This window comes from Loxodonta africana, chromosome X (genome assembly GCF_030014295.1).
Source record: "Loxodonta africana isolate mLoxAfr1 chromosome X, mLoxAfr1.hap2, whole genome shotgun sequence".
Taxonomy (NCBI): domain Eukaryota; kingdom Metazoa; phylum Chordata; class Mammalia; order Proboscidea; family Elephantidae; genus Loxodonta; species Loxodonta africana.
Window position 1 is genome coordinate 127,619,168 of NC_087369.1, and position 19,043 is coordinate 127,638,210.

The window sequence follows — 19,043 nt, forward strand, 5'->3', positions numbered from 1 at the left end:
TTAAATGAAAAGCAAAGGAAGGATTAACTTCTATTATTTAGGATTTTCTTTCTAAAGGGTGAATCATCCCCTGTCCTAGTCCTTGTAACACTCCTGTCCTTCAAGTTAAAAAGCCACACAATCGAGGTTGGAGCTTTGAGTACTTATGTGGAGTTAACTGCATTGTCATTCCTAGATCCTCAATTGTCCCTAACCCACATTTGTTACTTTCCAATATTCCCCCTGAAATGACATGTTTCACTGCTTTGGATCTTTGTAGTGCTTTTTTCAGTATTCCTGTGGTCCTTGAAAGCCATTATTTGTTTGCTTTCACTTGAGGCAACCATCAGTTTACCTGGACTGTCATGCTGTAGGGATTCACAGGATCTCCCAAGTACTTTTGTCAGACTTTGCATGTGGACTGGCAACTTTTGCAATTTCCAGATGAATCTACCGTTACTATATATCGATGACTTACTCATCTGCTCCCCATCCCTGCAGGCTTGCTTGGAGGAAAACATAGTTTTGCTAAAACATTTAGCTAACGGAGGACATAAAATTTCTAGAGAAAATTTGCAATTAGCTCAGCCTTCTGTTAAATATTTAGGTCACTTGATTTCTGCAGAAGGCATGTCTATTGACTCCAAGAGAAAAGAAGGTATTGCACCTTTTCCTTTACCTAAAACAATTAAAGGGATTTTGGGGACTTTGTGGCTATTGTTGAGTATGGATTCATAACTTTTCTCTCATGGCTCAATCCTTATACAAATATTTGAAAACGTCTGAGCCTGATCTATTCTATCTTACCCCAGAAGATCAGGGGGGCAATAACTAAATCGAAAGACTTTGACTAACATACCCACTTTAGGGTTCCCTATCCTTTGAACTATTTTCTTTTTGTACATGAAGTTTCTGGTAATGCATTAGGCATTCTTACACAGAAACATGGAGGACGAAATAGGCCTGTAGGTTATTAGAACCTACAGCTGAACCCTATGGCCAGAGCCTAACCCCTTGCTTCAGGGCTGTAGCTGCTACTGCAAAGTTAGTAGAAACCACTGCAGATATAGTTTTGGGAGATCTTTTAGACATATATTTAGTGCATGCTGTGTCTGCATTACTTAATTCTGCTTTAACCCAGCATTTATCTACCAACAGACTCACTTCTTATGAAGTTCTTCTTCTGGCAGCTTGGAATATTAGACTACATATGGTGGCTTCTTTACGCCCAGCCATGCTTCTTCCTCTAACTGATGATTAGATTAGGATGATTGTTCCCCCCGTGATTGCCTAGATCTAACCGAGCAGCTTTTGACTCCCTGTAGTGATTTGAAGGAAACTCCTTTAACAAATCCTGGTATGATATTATTTGTAGATGGCTCTTATTTGAAACCATCTCCTGACTCTCATTATGAGGCTGGTGTCATGGATTGAATTGTGTCCCCCAAAATATGTGTCAACTTGGTTAGGCCGTGTTTCCCAGTATTGTGTGGCTGTCCTCCATTTTGTGATTGTAATTTTATGTTAAAGAGGATTAGGGTGAGATTGTAACACCACCCTTACCCAGGTCACATCCCTGATCCAATGTAAAGGGAATTTCCCTGGGGTGTGGCCTGTACCATGTTTTATCTCTCAAGAGATTAAAAGAAAGGAAAGTGAGCGGGGGGTCGGGGGGGAGGGTCATAACACCAAGAAAGCAGCAGTGGGAGAAGAGCACATCTTTTGGACCTAGGGTCCCTGCACCTGAGAAACTCCTTCACCAGGGGAAGATTGATGACAAAGACCTTCCTTCAGAAGCAACAGACAGAAAGCCTTACCCTGGAGCTGACACCCCAAATTTGGAATTTTAGCCTACTTTAGTGTGAAGAAATAAATTTCTCTTTGTTAAAGCCATCCACTTGTGGTATTTCTTTTATAGCAGCACTAAATAACTAAGACAGAATTTGGTACAAAGAGAGTAGGGTGCTGCTCTTACAGAGACCTAAAATGTGGAAGCAGTTTTGAAACTGCGAATGGATAGAAGACTCAGAAGGAAGTGCGAACTGTTAACACTGGAGAAGGTGCAGATGGTAAAAAACAGCAGGAGAGGATCAACAGCAGCAGTGAATTGGCAGCAGCAGAACCAGGAGACCAGCACCAGACAGTGCTGGAGCCAACCCTCGGAGAGAGAGAGCTGAGTACCTGTGTGCAGGAGGCTTCCTGGTAGAGTGGGGTGCCTTCAAACACTTATCGGTGAAACTGCAGAGCTTTGGAACACTTGCCTCAGCAGGGCAGATGTGTGTGTGAGGCCCGAGAGGCTGAGAGGCCAAGACACCAGGAAGCAAAAGCTGAAGAGACAAAAAACACAAGGAGCTGAGCTGCCTCAGGCTCAAAAGGTATGGCCATGGCCTCTGGTGTTTCTAAGGGTCGAGTCACCACTCAGATGGACTAGGAGAATGGTGCGCCTAAAGCCGAGGGAGCAGAGTTGTTGTCCCAGTGGGCCTGGAAGGTGGAGCTGAAGCCTGGGGCCAAGAAGCCTTCACTCAGAATCCAGAGAGTGTGGACAATACCTAGAGTTTGTAGGGCAGAGCCATTGTGTAAATTGTCTCAGAGAACAGAATATTATTTTCAAAGCCTTGAGAGCTAATGTAATGTGTTCTGCTGACTTACTTGGTGCCTGTTAACCCTTCTTTTCCTCCAGTTTCTTCCATTTGTAATGGAAATGTCTAGCTTTTGCCTGTTCTGCCACTGTACCTTTGGAAGCAGATAACTTGTATTCGAGATTTCACACATGAAGACGAATTTTTGGATTTGGACTTGGAGTTAAGATTTTTGCTATGATAGATTGGTGTGAATATATTTCGCATGTTTCAAGGATGTGATTTTGGGGGGGCCCAAGTGTTGAATGTCATGGATTGAATTGTGTCCCCCAAAATATGTGTCAACTTGGTTAGGCCATGATTCCCAGTACTGTGTGGCTGTCCTCCATTTTGTGATTGTAATTTTATGTTAAAGAGGATTAGGGTGAGATTGTAACACCACCCTTACCCAGGTCACATCCCTCATCCAAATGTAAAGGGGGTTTCCCTGGAGTGTGGCCTGCACAACCTTTTATCTCTCAAGAGATAAAAAGGAAAGGGAAGTGAGTAGAGGGGAGACCTCACACCACCAAGAAAGCAGTGCCAGGAGCAGAGTGCATTCTTTGCAGCCGGGGTCCCTGCACAGAGAAGCTCCTAGTCCGGGGAAGATCGATGAGAAGGCCAACAGAGAGAGAAAGCCTTCCCCTGGAGTTGATGCCCCTAATTTGGATTTTAGCCTACTTCACTGTGTAGAAATAAATTTCCTTTGTTAAAGTAATCCACTTGTGGTATTTCTGTTATAAAAAAAAACCCAACCGAACCCAGTGCCATCGAGTTGATTGTGACTTATAGCGACCCCATAGGACAGAGTAGAACTCCCCCATAGAGTTTGCAAGGAGCGCCTGGCAGATTTGAACTGCTGACCTTTTGGTTAGCAGCCATAGCACTTAACCATTATGCCACCAGGGTTTCCATTTCTGTTATGACAGCACAAAATAACTAAGACAGCCAGCTATGCTGTTACAACTTCTACCAAAGTCCTTGAAAGTCAGGCTCTCCCTAAAGCTACTTCAACATAACAGGCTGAACTTATTGCTCTTAGAAGAGCTTGCAAACTTCCTAGAGGGGAAGTCTGTGACTGTTCTTATGGATTCTAAATATGCTTTTGGAATAACTCATGTATTTGGTATATTATGGAAAAAAGGAGGGTTTTTAACCTCTCCTGGTATCACTATTAAAATATAGCTTTAGAAGCAGACCTCTCCCCAACGTGTCTGTCAGTTTGTTGTACTGTGGGGGCTTGCATGTTGCTGTGATGCTGGAAGCTATTCCACTGGTATTCAGATACCAGCAGGGTCACCCATGGAGGACAGGTTTCAGCTGAGCTTCTAGACTAAGACAGACTAGGAAGAAGGACCCAGCAGTCTACTACAGAAAAGAATTAGCCAGTGAAAACCTTATGAATAGCAGCAGAACACTGTCTGATATAGTGCCAGAAGACGAGCCCCCCAGGTTGGAAGGTGCTCAGAAGACAACTGGGAAAGAGCTGCTGCTTCAAAGTAGAGTCAACCTTAATGACGTGGATGGAGTAAAGATTTCGGGACCTTCATTTGCTAATGTGGCACGACTGAAAATAAGAAGAAATAGCTGCAAACATCCATTAATAATCTGAAAAAGGGATGCATGAAGTATGAATCTAGGAAAACTGGAAATTGTCAAAAATGAAATGGAACTCATAAACATTAATATCCTGGGCATTAGTGAGCTGGAATGGGCTGATATTGGCCATTTTGAATTGGACAATCATATAGTCTACTATGCCAGGAGTGACAACATGAAGAGGAATGGTGTTGCATTCATTGTCAAAAAGAATATTTCAAGATCTATTCTGAAGTACGATGCTGTCAGTGATAGGATAATATCCATATGCCTACAAGGAAGACCAGTGAATATGACTATTATTCAAATTTACGCACCAACCACTAAGACCAAAGATGAAGAAACTGAAGGTTTTTATCAGCTTCTGCACTCTGAAATTGATCGAACATGCAATCAGGATGCATTGATAATTACTGGTGATTGGAATGTGAGAGTTGGAAACAAAGAAGGATTGGTAGTTGGAAAATATAGCCTTGGTGATAGAAACAATGCCGGAGATCCCATGATAGAATTTTGCTAGACCAATGACTTCTTCATTGCAAATACCTTTTTTCACCAACATAAACGGCAACTATACACATGCACCTTGTCAGACGGAATACACAGGAATCAGATTGACTACATCTGTGGAAAGAGACGATGGAAAAGCTCAATATCATCAGTCAGAACAAGGCCGGGGCCGACTGTGGAACAAACCATCAATTGCTCATATGCAAGTTCAAGTTGAAACTGAAGAAAGTCAGAGGAAGTCCACGAGAGCCAAAACATGACCTTGAGTGTACCCCACCTAAATTTAGAGAGCATCTGAAGAATAGATTTGACGCATTGAACACTAATGACTGAAGACCAGACGAGTTGTGGAATGACATCAAGGACATCATAAATGAAGAAAGCAAGAGGTTATTGAAAAGACAAGAAAGAAAGAAAGGACCAAAATAGATGTTAGGAGACTGAAAATTGCTCTCTAACGTCGAGCCGCTAAAGCAAAAGGAAGAAATGATGAAGTAAAAGAACTGAACAGATTTCAAAGGGCAGCTTCAGAAGACAAAGTAAAGTATTATAATGATATGTGCAAAGAGCTGGAGATAGAAAACCAAAAGGGAAGAACACGCTCGGCGTTTCTCAAGCTGAAAAAACTGAAGAAAAATTCAAGCCTCGAGTTGGAACAGTGAAGGATTCTATGGGGAAAATATTAAATGATGCAGGAAGCATCAAAAGAAGATGGAAGGAATACATGGAGTCATTATACCAAAAAGAATTAGTTGACATTCAACCATTTCAAGAGGTTGCATATGATCAGGAACCGATGGTACTGAAGGAAGAAGTCCAAGCTGCACTGAAGGCACTGGCCAAAAACAAGGCTCCAGGAATTGACGGAATATCAATTGAGATGTTTCAAGAAATGGATGCAGTGCTGGAAGTGCTCACTTGTTTATGCCAAGAAATATGGAAGACAGCTTCCTGGCCAACTGATTGGAAGAGATCCATATTTATGCCTATTCCCAAGAAACGTGATCCAACTGAATGTGGAAATTATCAAACAATATCATTAATATCACATACAAGCCAAATTTTGCTGAAGATCATTCAAAAGAGGCTGCAGCAGTATATTGACAGGGAACTGCCAGAAATTCAGGCTGGATTCCTAAGAGGACATGGAACCAGGGATATCATTGCTGATGTCAGATGGATCCTGGCTGAAAGCAGAGAATACCAGAAGGATGTTTACCTGTATTTTATTGACTATGCAAAGGCATTCGACTGTGTGGATCATAACAAATTATGGATAACATTGCAAAGAATGGGAATTCCAGAACAGTTAATTGTGCTCATGAGGAACCTTTACATAGATCAAGAGGCAGTTGTTCGGACAGAACAAGGGGATACTGAATGGTTTAAAGTTAGGAAAGGTGTGCGTCGGCGTTGTATTGTTTCACCATACCTATTCAATCTGTATGCTGAGCAGATAATCCGAGAAGCTGGACTATATGAAGACTCATTAACTGAAAGAAGACTCATTAACAACCTGTGTTATGCAGATGACACAACCTTGCTTGCTGAAAGTGAAGAGGACTTGAAGCACTTACTGATGAAGATCAAAGACCACAGCCTTCAGTATGGATTACACCTCAACATAAAGAAAACAAAAATCCTCACCACTGAACCAATAAGCCACATCATGATAAATGGAGAAAAGATTGAAGTTGTCAAGGATTTCATTTTACTTGGATCCATAATCAACAGCCATGGAAGGAAGCAGCAGTCAAGAAATCAAGAGAAGCATTGCATTGGGCAAATCTGCTGCAAAGGACCTCTTTAAAGTGTTGAAAAGCAAAGATGTCACCTTGAAGACTAAGGTGTCCCTGGCCCAGGCCATGGTATTTTCAGTTGCATCATATGCATGTGAAAGCTGGGCAATGAATAAGGAAGATCGAAGAAGAATTGACAACTTTAAATTTTGGTGTTGGCAAAGAATATTGAATATACCATGGACTGCCAAAAGAACGAACAAATCTGTCTTAGAAGAAGTACAACCAGAATGCTCCTTAGACGCAAGGATAGCGAGACTGCATCTTACATACTTTGAACATGTTGTCAGGAGGGGTCAGTCCCTGGAGAAGGACATCATGCTCCGTAAAGTACGGGGTCAGCAGAAAAGAGGAAGACCCTCAACAAGATGGATTGACACAGTGGCTGCAACAATGGGCTCAAGCATAATGATTGTAGGGATGGCTCAGGACCGGGCAGTGTTTCGTTCTGTTGTGCATAGGGTCGCTATGAGTTGGAGCCAACTCGACAGCACCTAACAATAGCAGACCTCTTAGATGTTTTATTGCTCCTTTCTGAAATCGCTGTAATTAAAATACAGGTGCACCAGTTGAAAAGAGTTCCTCAAACTGAAAAAATTAGAGGAAAAAACCTCACCGATGCAGTTTATAAACAGACTGCTTTACAAATTATTGTTGTTCCTATTATAACAAAGTAGTGTCTAGAAGGGCCTCTGGAAGAACCTACAGAGAACTATTCTCATGAAATAACTAGTATTTTTGCACCCACCAAAGAGAAGCTTTTGAAACATCCTCAATTGGCTCAATCAGATGAAATTGATATATGGGAATAATCAAACTGTTGCCAAGACCCTAACGCTTAATTATGGTTAGGGCCTGATGCGAAAATTGTTCTCCCTATACTTTCGTATGTCCCTGTGACGAGGGCTCTACATGAGAACACTCATCTACAAAGAGATAAGATGATTGAAATTAAAAAAAAAACTGATGCAGAAAATCTTCCGAAGCAAATGAGCATGTGGCTGCTCATTGTTCTCTTGGCCCTTACTGTAACCCTGGGAAACATATTAAGACTTTACCTGAGGAAAACCCTTTGCCTTCTGGATCTATGCTTGAATGGCAATTAGATTTTATCCAGCTTCCACCTTCGAATAGTTATAAATATATCTTAGCGATGATTTGTAGATTTTCACATTGGGTGGAGGCTTTCCGCTGCTGATGTTCCACTGTCCCTGTTGTAGCAAAAAACTCCTCAAAGACATAATAGCCACCGGGAGAGCACCGAAAATTCTTTGTAGTGATCGGGGAACTCGTTTTACTGGACAAGTAATTCAAGAATTATCCCAAATCTTCCCCATATATCAGAGATTGCAGTGTCCTTATCATCCTCATCCTCTGGACTTGTAGAAAGAAATAATGGTGTAATGGAAACTCAGCTTGCTAAACTTTCTTGAATCCTTAGGCTTGTCTTGGACTGAAGTTCTCTCTTTGGTCCTTTTCTTAGTCATTGAGGGCTGCTATAACAGAAATACCACAAGTGGGTGGCTTTAACAAACAGAAATTTATTCTCTGGCAGTCTGGGAGGCTAAAAGTCCAAATTCAGGGCACCAGCTCCAGGGGAAGGCTTTCTCTGTCTGTCAGCTCTGGGAGAAGGTCCTTGCCATCAATCTTCCCCTGGTCTAGGAGTTTCTTCACACAGGAACTCCAGGTCCAAAGGACATGCTATGCTTCTGCTGCTTCTTTCTTGGTGGTATGAGGTCCCCATGTCTTTTTGCTCACTTCTCTCTTTTATATATCAAAAGAGGTTGATTTAAGACATAATCTAATCTCGTAGATTGAATTCTTCCTCATTAACATAACTGCCTGCCTCATTACTATCATAGAGGCAGGATTTACAACACATAGGAAAATCACATCAAATGACAAAATGGTGGACAATTACACAATATTGGGAATCACAGCCTTGCAAAGTTGACACACATTTTCGGGGGACACGATTTGATCCATAACAGTCCTTTTAAATTTAAGAACACTCCTCCCCAAAGCCAACTCTTCAGACAGGGATTAGACTGGACAATGGGTTGGAGAGGGATGCTGGTGAGGAGTGAGCTTCTTGGATCAGGTGGACACTTGAGACTATGTTGGCATCTCCTGCCTGGAGTGGAGATGAGAGGGTAGAGGGGGTTAGAAGCTGCCGAAATGGACACAAAAAGAGAGAGTGGAGGGAGGGAGTGGGCTGTCTCATTAGGGGGAGAGTACTTGGGAGTATGTAGCGAGGTGTATATAAGTTTTTGTGTGAGGGACTGACTGGATTTGTGAACTTTCACTTAAAGCACAATAAAAATTAAAAAAAAAAGAAGCACTCCTCTTGGATCTCATAGACTTACTCCCTATGAAATAGTTACTGGAAGGCCTATGACCCTTCCTTACATTGCCTCTACCGACCCTAACTTAGTGCAATCTGAATTACTAACTATTGTCAATCTCTAATGCAATATTCTAAGAAACACTTTTCACAGATTAAAGAAACATTTGAGGAGCAAAAACCTGATTCTCCTCCTTTACTTAATATTACCCCCAGGGGATTATGTTTATTGGAAAAGACACTGTCTTAGTTATCTAGTGCTGCTATAATAGAAATACCACAAGTGGATGGCTTTAACAAACAGAAATGTATTCTCTCACAGCCTAGGAGAGTAGAAGTCCAAATTAAGGGTGCCAGCTCCTGCGGAAGACTTTCTCTCTCTGTCGGCTCTGTCATCATCTTCCACCGTCGAGGAGCTTCTCAGCACAGGGATCCCAGATCCAAAGGATGCTCTATTCTCCTGGCTCTTGTTTCTTGGTGGTATGAGGTTCCCATGTCTCTCTGCTCGCTTCTCTCTTTTATATCTCAAAACGGTTTAAGACACAACTTAATCTTGTAGATTGAGTCCTGCCTCATTAACATAACTGTTTCTAATCCTTCCTCATTAACATCATAGAGATAGGATTTACAACACATAGGTAAATCACATCAGATGATAAAATGATGGACAATCACACAATGCTGGGAATCATGGCCTAACCAAATTGACACATATTTTTAGGAGACACAATTCAATCCATGTCAGAAACCAACTAAAGGATTCTTTAGAACCTCAGTGGAAGGGGCCTTATCTAGTTCTTTTAACTAACCTTTGTGTGGCAAAATTGGAAGGAATTAATCCTTGGATTAATTTATCACAGTTAAAGAAATCTAAAGCACCTATCTGGACTTGTCATCCAGCTAGAGATTTGAAGCTCAGACTGTAACGCCCCAGTGACCAGAAGCAAGCGACTTCAAAAGCAGGCAGCTAACTCCAAGATCATGGAAAGAGATTACATGCAAGCTGCTCAAATCTTTGGAATCTGTTTCTTAACTGTTTGTATTTTAATAGGTTTCACTATTTTTGCATTCTTGTGGAATTATTTCTTCGTGGCTTTGTTAATCATCGAGTATCTTTAACCCTAACCTAGTGAGTTAATTGAAATTGTTGCACGCTGTTTAATACTTATAGCCTTTGAAACATGTTTTATCAATTTAGGTTCATTTAGTATATTGCTTGAAAAGGAGCTTTTTTTGTCTTTACTAACCTCTTCTGTTATGCAGCTTTTAATAAGCATTCTGTATTTATTATAACCAGCAATGACACTTGGAACAAAAATGCTTTCATCAAATTAACTCAATCAGTAGCCAGCGCCAGTAATTTGACTGAATGTTGGGTATGTCACTCTCCCTCTCAGTGTATACAAGACCATACTGATCCTCTTGCTGTACCAGTCTTGGACTACAGGTTCACACCTAATTTTACTATTGATTTTTTTTTTTATTAACTTTTATTGAGCTTCAAGTGAACGTTTACAAATCAAGTCAGTCTGTCACATATAAGTTTATATACATCTTACTCCATACTCCCACTTGCTCTCCCCCTAATGAGTCAGCCCTTCTAGTCTCTCCTTTCGTGACAATTTTGCCAGCTTCCAACTCTATCCTCCCATCCCCCCTCCAGACAGGAGATGCCAACACAGTCTCAAGTGTCCACCTGATATAATTAGCTCACTCTTCATCAGCATCTCTCTCCTACCCACTCTCCAGTCCCTTTCATGTCTGATGAGTTGTCTTCGAGGATGGTTCCTGTCCTGTGCCAACAGAAGGTTTGGGGACCATGACCGCCGGGATTCCTCTAGTCAGAGTCAGACCATTAAGTATGGTCTTTTTATGAGAATTTGGGGTCTGCATCCCACTGATCTCCTGCTCCCTCAGGGGTTTATTGTGCTCCCTGTGAGGGCAGTCATCGATTGTGGCCGGGCACCAACTAGTTCTTCTGGTCTCAGGATGATGTAGGTCTCTGGTTCATGTGGCCCTTTCTGTCTCTTGGGCTCCTAGTTGTCGTGTGACCTTGGTGTTCTTCATTTTCCTTTGCTCCAGGTGGGTTGAGACCAATTGATGCATCTTAGATGGCCGCTTGTTTGCATTTAAGACCCCAGACGCCACATTTCAAAGTGGGATGCAGAATGTTTTCATAATAGAATTATTTTGCCAATTGACTTAGAAGTCCCCTTAAACCATGGTCCCCAAACCCCCGCCCTTGCTCCGCTGACCTTTGAAGCATTCATTTTATCCCGGAAACTTCTTTGCTTTTGGTCCAGTCCAATTGAGCTGACCTTCCATGTATTGAGTGTTGTCCTTCCCTTCACCTAAAGCAGTTCTTATCTACTAATTAATCAGTAAAAAACCCTCTTCCTCCCTCCCTCCCTCCCCCCCTCGAAACCACAAAAGTATGTGTTCTCCTCAGTTTATACTATTTCTCAAGATCTTATAATAGTGGTCTTATACAATATTTGTCCTTTTGCCTCTGACTGATTTCGCTCGGCATAATGCCTTCCAGGTTCCTCCATGTTATGAAATGTTTCACAGATTCGTCACTGTTCTTTATCGATGCGTAGTATTCCATTGTGTGAATATACAACAATTTATTTACCCATTCATCCGTTGATGGACACTTTGGTTGCTTCCAGCTTTTTGCTATTGTAAACAGAGCTGCAATAAACATGGGTGTGCATATATCTGTTTGTGTGAAGGCTCTTATCTCTCTAGGGTATATTCCGAGGAGTGGGATTTCTGGGTTGTATGGTAGTTCTATTTCTAACTGTTTAAGATAACGCCAGATAGATTTCCAAAGTGGTTGTACCATTTTACATTCCCACCAGCAGTGTATAAGAGTTCCAATCTCTCCGCAGCCTCTCCAATATTTATTATTTTGTGTTTTTTGGATTAATGCCAGCCTTGTTGGAGTGAGATGGAATCTCATTGTAGTTTTAATTTGCATTTCTCTAATGGCTAATGATCGAGAGCATTTTCTCATGTATCTGTTACCTGCCTGAATATCTTCTTTAGTGAAGTGTGTGTTCATATCCTTTGCCCACTTCTTGATTGGGTTGTTTGTCTTTTTGTGGTTGAGTTTTGACAGAATCATATAGATTTTAGAGATCAGGCGCTGGTCGGAGATGTCATAGCTGAAAATTCTTTCCCAGTCTGTAGGTGGTCTTTTTACGCTTTTGGTGGTCTTTAGATGACCATAGGTGTTTGATTTTTAGGAGCTCCCAGTTATCGGGTTTCTCTTTGTCATTTTTGGTAATGTTTTCTATTCTGTTTATGCCTTGTATTAGGGCTCCTAGGGTTGTCCCTATTTTTTCTTCCATGATCTTTATCGTTTTAGTCTTTATGTTTAGGTCTTTGATCCACTTGGAGTTAGTTTTTGTGCTTGGTGTGAGGTATGGGTCCTGTTTCATTTTTTTGCAAATGGATATCCAGTTATGCCAGCACCATTTGTTAAAAAGACTATCTTTTCCCCAATTAACTGACACTGGTCCTTTGTCAAATATCAGCTGCTCATATGTGGATGGATTCTCAGTTCTGTTCCACTGGTCTATGAGCCTGTTGTTGTACCAATACCAGGCTGTTTTGACTACTGTGGCTGTATAATAGGTTCTGAAATCAGGTAGAGTGAGGCCTCCCACTTTCTCCTTCTTTTTCAGTAATGCTTTGCTTATCCGAGGCTTCTTTCCCTTCCACATGAACTTGGTGATTTGTTTCTCTATCACCTTAAAAATTGACATTGGAATTTGGATCGGAAGTGCATTGTATGTATAGATGGCTTTTGGTAGAATAGACATTTTTACTATGTTAAGTCTTCCTATCCATGAGCAAGGTATGTTTTTCCACTTAAGTATGTCCTTTTGAATTTCTTGTAGTAGAGCTTTGTGGTTGTCTTTGTATAGGTCTTTTACATCCTTGGTAAGATATATTCCTAAGTATTTTATCTTCTTGGGGGCTACTGTGAATGGTATTGATTTGGTTATTTCCTCTTCGATGTTCTTTTTGTTGATGTAGAGGAATCCAAGTGATTTTTGAATGTTTATCTTATAACCTGAGACTCTGCCAAACTCTTCTATTAGTTTTAGTAGTTTTCTGGAGGATTCCTTAGGGTTTTCTGTGTATAAGATCATGTCATCTGCAAATAGAGATAATTTTACTTCCTCCTTGCCAATCCAGATGCCCTTTATTTCTTTGTCTAGCCTAATTGCCCTGGCTAGGACTTCTAGCACGATGTTGAATAAGAGTGGTGATAAAGGGCATCCTTGTCTGGTTCCTGTTCTCAAGGGAAATGCTTTCAGGTTCTCTCCATTTAGAGTGATGTTGGCTGTTGGCTTTGCATAGATGCCCTTTATTATGTTGAGGAATTTTCCTTCAATTCCTATTTTGGTGAGAGTTTTTATCATAAATGGGTGTTGGACTTTGTCAAATGCCTTTTCTGCATCAATTGATAAGATCATGTGGTTTTTGTCTTTTGTTTTATTTATGTGGTGGATTACATTAATGGTTTTTCTGATATTAAACCAGTCTTGCACACCTGGTATAAATCCCACTTGATCGTAATGAATTATTTTTTTGATATGTTGTTGAATTCTATTGGCTAGAATTTTGTTAAGGATTTTTGCATCTATGTTCATGAGGGATATAGGTCTGTAATTTTCTTTTTTTGTAATGTCTTTACCTGGTTTTGGTATCAGGGAGATGGTGGCTTCATAGAATGAGTTGGGGAGTATTCCGTCATTTTCTATGCTTTGAAATACCTTTAGTAGTAGTGGTGTTAACTCTTCTCTGAAAGTTTGGTAGAGCTCTGCAGTGAAGCCGTCCGGGCCAGGGCTTTTTTTTTGTTGGGAGTTTTTTGATTACCGTTTCAATCTCTTTTTTTGTTATGGGTCTATTTAGTTGTTCTACTTCTGAATGTGTTAGTTTAGGTAGGTAGTGTTTTTCCAGGAATTCATCCATTTCTTCTAGGTTTGCAAATTTGTTAGAGTACAATTTTTCGTAATAATCTGAAATGATTCTTTTAATTTCAGTTGGGTCTGTTGTGATGTGGCCCTTCTCGTTTCTTATTCGGGTTATTTGTTTCCTTTCCTGTATTTCCTTAGTCAGTCTAGCCAATGGTTTATCAATTTTGTTAATTTTTTCAAAGAACCAGCTGTTGGCTTTGTTAATTCTTTCAATTGTTTTTCTGTTCTCTAATTCATTTAGTTCAGCTCTAATTTTTATTATTTGTTTTCTTCTGGTGCCTGATGGATTCTTTTGTTGCTCACTTTCTATTTGTTCAAGTTGTAGGGACAGTTCTCTGATTTTGGCTCTTTCTTCTTTTTGTATGTGTGCATTTATCGATATAAATTGGTCTCTGAGCACTGCTTTTGCTGTGTCCCAGAGGTTTTGATAGGAAGTATTTTCATTCTCGTTGCATTCTATGAATTTCCTTATTCCCTCCTTGATGTCTTCTATAACCCAGTCTTTTTTCAGGAGGGTATTGTTCAGGTTCCAAGTATTTGATTTCTTTTCCCTAGTTTTTCTGTTATTGATTTCTACTTTTATTGCCTTGTGGTCTGAGAAGATGCTTTGAAATATTTCGATGTTTTGGATTCTGCAAAGGTTTGTTTTATGACCTAATATGTGGTCTATTCTAGCGAAAGTTCCATGTGCGCTAGAAAAAAAAGTATACTTTGCAGCAGTTGGGTGGAGAGTTCTGTATAAGTCAATGAGGTCAAGTTGGTTGATTGTTGTAGTTAGGTCTTCCGTGTCTCTATTGAGCTTCTTACTGGATGTCCTGTCCTTCTCCGACAGTGGTGTGTTGAAGTCTCTTACTATAATTGTGGAGGTGTCTATCTCACTTTTCAGTTCTGTTAAAATTTGATTTATGTATTTTGCAGCCCTGTCATTGGGTGCATAAATATTTAATATGGTTATGTCTTCCTGATCAATTGTCCCTTTTATCATTATGTAGTGTCCTTCTTTATCCTTTGTGGTGGATTTAAGTCTAAAGTCTATTTTGTCAGAAATTAATATTGCTACTCCTCTTCTTTTTTGCTTATTGTTTGCTTGATATACTTTTTTCCATCCTTTGAGTTTTAGTTTGTTTGTGTCTCTAAATCTAAGGTGTGTCTCTTGTAGGCAGCATATGGACGGATCGTGTTTCTTTATCCAGTCCGAGACTCTCTGTCTCTTTATGGGTGCATTTAGTCCATTTACATTCAGGGTAATTATAGATAAATAAGTGTTTAGTGTTGTCCTTTTGATGCCTTTTTATGTGTATTGTTGACAATTTCATTTTTCCACACACTTTTTTGTGCTGAGACGTTTTTCTTAGTAAATTGTGAGATCCTCATTTTAGTAGTGTTTGACTTTACGTTTGTTGAGTCGTTACGTTTTTCTTGGCTTTTATCTTGAGTTATGGAGTTGTTATACCTCTTTGTGGTTACCTTAATATTTACCCCTATTTTTCTAAGTAAAAACCTAACTTGTATTGTTCTATATTGCCTTGTATCACTCTCCATATGGCAGTTCTATGCCACCTGTATTTAGTCCCTCTTTTTGATTATTGTGGTCTTTTACATATTGACTTCAGTGATTCCCTGTTATGAGCATTTTTTTAAAATTAATCTTAATTTGTTTTTGTGATTTCCCTATTTGAGTTGATATCAGGATATTCTGTTTTGTGACCTTGTGTTGTGCTGGTATCTGATATTATTGGTTTTCTGACCAAACAATATCCTTTAGTATTTCTTGTAGCTTTGGTTTGGTTTTTGCAAATTCTCTAAACTTGTGTTTATCTGTAAATATCTTAATTTCGCCTTCATATTTGAGAGAGAGTTTTGCTGGATATATGATCCTTGGTTGGCAGTTTTTCTCCTTTAGTGCTCTGTATATGTCGTCCCATTCTCTTCTTGCCTGCATGGTTTCTGCTGAGTAGTCTGAACTTATTCTTATTGATTCTCCCTTGAAGTAGACCTTTCTTTTCTCCCTGGCTGCTTTTAAAATTTTCTCTTTATCTTTGGTTTTGGCAAGTTTGATGATAATATGTCTTGGTGTTTTTCTTTTTGGATCAATCTTAAATGGGGTTCGATGAGCATCTTGGATAGATATCCTTTCGTCTTTCATGATGTCAGGGAAGTTTTCTGTCAGGAGATCTTCAACTATTTTCTCTGTGTTTTCTGTCCTCCCTCCCTGTTCTGGGACTCCAATCATACACAAGTTATCCTTCTTGATAGCGTCCCACATGATTCTTAGGGTTTCTTCATTTTTTTTCATTCTTTTATCTGATTTTTTTTCAGCTATGTTGGTGTTGATTCCCTGGTACTCCAGATGTCCCAGTCTGCATTCTAATTGCTCGAGTCTGCTCCTCTGACTTCCTATTGCATTGTCTAATTCTGTAATTTTATTGTTAATCTTTTGGATTTCTACATGCTGTCTCTCTATGGATTCTTGCAACTTATTAATTTTTCCACTATGTTCTTGAATAATCTTTTTGAGTTCTTCAACTGTTTTATCAGTGTGTTCCTTGGCTTCTTCTGCAGTTTGCCTTATTTCGTTTCTGATGTCTTGAAGCATTCTGTAAATTAGTTTTTTATATTCTGTATCTGATAATTCCAGGATTGTATCTTCATTTGGGAAAGATTTTGATTCTTCTGTTTGGGGGGTTGTAGAAGCTGTCATGGTCTGCTTCTTTATGTGGTTTGATATGGACTGCTGTCTCCGAGCCATCACTGGGAAACTTGTTTTTCCAGAAAATCCACTGACTGGGACGCTGGCTCCAGGCTCCGAAAACAGCCGCTGCTTCCCCGTATTTGTTCGTTTTCCATCTCTAAATCTGTGTTTGTTGTTCAGGGTTCGTAGTGTTATGTATGTGATCGATTCACTTGTTTTTCCGAGTCTTTGTTGCAAGAGGGATCCGGGGTAGCGTCTACCTAGTCCGCCATCTTGGCCCTGCCTAATTTTACTATTGATTTTGAGAGACCATTTAAACGGGCTATTCGTGTCAAATTATGGCTACCTCTAGAATTATCCACTTATCCATTAGCTCCCTGCTTCAATCTTACTTGTGCCTGGTTAAGATGTTTTATTCTTTCCACACCATGCAATCTTCTTATTAATGACACTAGATATTATTTCACAGTAGCAGATAGCTGTTTTAAAAATGATCAAAATCTCCCAGTTTGTGCCCAACTCTGAGAGATATCCAGTTTATAAGGATTCATTAACTGCAGACTGGCTCAAAAGGGCCAATCAGTCCATTCATTTCCTAATATTCACACTGGGACAGGTATGTTATGTGCCCCATCTGGACATGTCTTTTTATGTGGAGGATTGGCTTATTTAAGAAAAAAGTCAGATGATTCACCCTATATTTATGCCTTGCCATGTTTAGATGGTTGGAATATATTGGGCCAACTCACCTTAGTACCCTTGGGGTTCCCATAAGTATCCATTCATACAATGCCAGCTTACAATGGAATAGTGACTTAAAATTAATATCCCTACAGAAGAGAGAACTTGTTCCCTCAGATAATCTCATCGCTGATAGGCCTGGATGGAGCTGATCATTTCTTCGAACACTTGTTCACACTTTTGGTATATTACAGTATGAAAAATCTATTCACAATCTCTCTGCCACTATGTCTCAAATTGCTGACAATGCTGTTGATGGAATGACAGCTCAGCAAGTCTTTAGTATCTCTTGCTAAAACTGCTAGAAAATAGTTCTTGATTTTCCCCTAGTTCAACAAGGAGAAGTTTGCGCTATTGCCAATACCTCTTGCTGTTCATAAATACCTCTGGAGAAGCAGAACAAGATGTTTCTAAAATATGCCAGTAGGCCTCCTGGTTACATACTATTCCTCCCATGACCATATCTTTCTTCTTTGATATTTATAACTAACTCCAAGTATTGGACCTGGGATATGCTCTTTTCTAGTAGCCTGGCTACTCCATTTAATCCTTGTAATTGTCATTATAGTGCTTGTTAAAAGGAATATGCACTATGTTTCTCATTGCCACAGTCAACCTTTGAGACATCTAGCCATGTGACAAATTATGTATTCAGATGAAACTAATTTTGCTAAGAATGACATTTAGTTTTGGGATCAGACACTTTTTAGGAATGCCAAGATGTTCCTTTAATGTGGCCTTGTTTGCAACACTTACCTTGACCGAAGACAAACTCACCCTGAAGTTGAGGCCCAAAGCAACAGTAAGGTAACATTGGATGGTGCCTGGCCACCTCAAACAACAGGGCTGGCGTCTGGGGTCTTGAAAGCTTAAACAGAGCAGCCATCCTTGAGATATTAAATCCTTGCAGAAGACAGGTAACTCCTTTGTGGGTGATCTGTGCTCCTAGTAGTGGTTTGATCAAAAGGGGGAATGTAAGAAAATCCAAGACTAAGATGGCTGCCCCAGAATTAAATTAAAACTCCATTTTGAATCAAAACTGCAGCTGGGTCTGAAATCTTTACTCCTGCTGCCCTGAAGAGACAATTCAGCTTCTTGTAAAAGTTTAACTGCTTGTAGCACAGTAAGAACAAGGGTCAAGACTTTAGCTTGTATGAGGAATTGTCAAAAAAGATGTTTGTCAAGGATATTTATGCAGTTTGATCCAAGAAGAATGCCTTGGTCAACATGTTCTAGGAGGCGAGAGAATAGAATTGATAATGTTTAGAAAGCTTGTACCTTAATGACACCCCTTGTAACTTTTGCCCTATACCCTCTTCATGCCTGTGAGCATGGAGCCCTTTGTTTACTCCATCCAGTAAAAGCCTCACTGTCCCCCTGCAATGTGAAACACTATGATACTTTGTATAGGTGTTATGGTATGTCCTGGTTTGCAAATCTCTCTCTCTCTACAATAAAACTTTTTGCTTTTGCTGCTAACAGAGTATAACACTGGTGCTTCTCTACAAAAGTACTATGATTACATAAGATGTTAACATTAGGGGAAAGGTATACTGGAATTCTTTGTGCTATTTTTTTTGTGACTTTTCTGTTAAATTAAAAAATTTTTTTTTGAAAGACAGCTGATTGTCCTAATTTGCATTACTTTTTTTTAGTAAGTCTGAACATTTTTCTTAGTTTATTGGCCACTTACATTCCCTTTTCTAGAATCCTTTTTTTTTACCCACTTTTTTATTGGATTGTTAACCTTTGTATATTACAAAAATT